The sequence below is a fragment of the Cebus imitator genome, unplaced genomic scaffold (genome assembly GCF_001604975.1).
Source record: "Cebus imitator isolate Cc_AM_T3 unplaced genomic scaffold, Cebus_imitator-1.0 Scaffold106, whole genome shotgun sequence".
NCBI lineage: Eukaryota > Metazoa > Chordata > Mammalia > Primates > Cebidae > Cebus > Cebus imitator.
Genome location: NW_016107421.1, coordinates 5013097 through 5014616, shown reverse-complemented (window position 1 = coordinate 5014616; position 1520 = coordinate 5013097).

Here is a 1520-nt window from a genome sequence, read left to right as displayed (position 1 = left end):
AAAAAAAAAAAAAAAAAAAGCTGCGTGGGATACCGTGCGCCTGTAATCCCAGCTATTTGGAAGGCTGCAGCAGGAGAATTGCTTGAACCTGGGAGGTGGAGAGGTTGCAGTGAACTGAGATCCCGACATTGCACTCCAGCCTGGGTGAGAGAGCAAGACTCCATCAAGAAAGAAAGAAAGAAAGAGAGAGAGAGAGAGAGAGGAAGAAAAGAAAGAAAAAAGAAAGAAAAAGAAAGGAAAGAAAGAGAGGAAAGAGGGAGGGAGGGAGGGAAAGAAAGAAAAGAAAGAGGAAGGGAAAGAAGGAAAGAAGAAAGAAAGAACACAACTCGTGCTATTTCTTGTGTTTGGGACCATGTCTCTCCCCTTTCTGGCTGGCTAACTCTCAAGTTTTCCTAAGCTTAGACACCACCTTCTCAGAGGCCTCAAAGTCAGGGGGAGGGGTGGTAGTGCAGATGCCCTCTGTGTCTTCCTTGGAACTCTGCACTTCCGTCTTCCTTATTGTCATGGTCTGTTTCCGTGACTCAGCTCAGCTCCTCAGCCCTCTTCTTCCTTCTTCCTCCAGCCTTGCCTCCTACCACCCCCTTTCCCATTCTGGGACATCCAGGTGATCAAAACACATCTGCTGGACAGAGACTGCATGAGCTGGCTGCATGAGTCCTGGTGAGATAGGGACTGAAGAATGCAGCGTGTGTGAAGGTGCAGCCGGAATGGCATGAGCACTTGGCTTACTCATTAGTGCCACTGTCCGCAGAATGAATTGCACCACACACTGGCCCACACAGGCCCAAATTCTGCCGCCATGGATGAATGAAGCCATTTCTAGCTCCATTTCATGTGGCTCCCTAATTCTTTCAATAAGACTTATTTAGGACTTCCTAGTTTATTAACTCAATTAATCCTCCCAACAACTCCATGAAACAAATAGTATCCCCATTTTATAGATGAGGAAACTGACAAAGAAGTTAAGTAGTCTGCTGACAAAAAAGGTCAAACTGTAAAATATTTGAAGAGATTTTATTCAGGGCCAAATATAAGTGACAAAGGCCTGAGTCACAGTTTCAAGAGGTCCTGAGAACATGTGACCAAGGTGGTTGGATTACAGCTTGACTTTTATAAATTTTAGGGGTATCAGAGGCATTTGAACCAGAGCAACTCCATCTTGAATAAGTGCTTGGTAAAATAAGGCTAAGATCTACTGGGCTGCATTCCCAGGAGGTTAGGCATTCTAAGTCACAGGATGAGATAGGAGGTTGGCACAAGTACAGATCACAAAGACCTTGCTGATACAAGGATACCATAAAGAAGCCGAAACCCACCAAAACCAAGATAGCGACGAAAGTGTTCTCTGCTTATCTTCACTGCTCATTATGCACGAATTATAATGCATCAATATGCTGAAAGACACTCTTACCCGTGCCATGACAGTTTACAAATGTCATGGCAAAGTCAGGAAGTTGCCCTATATGATCTCAAAATGGGAGGAACCCTCAGTTCCAGGAATTCCCCAGCCCTTTCCTGGA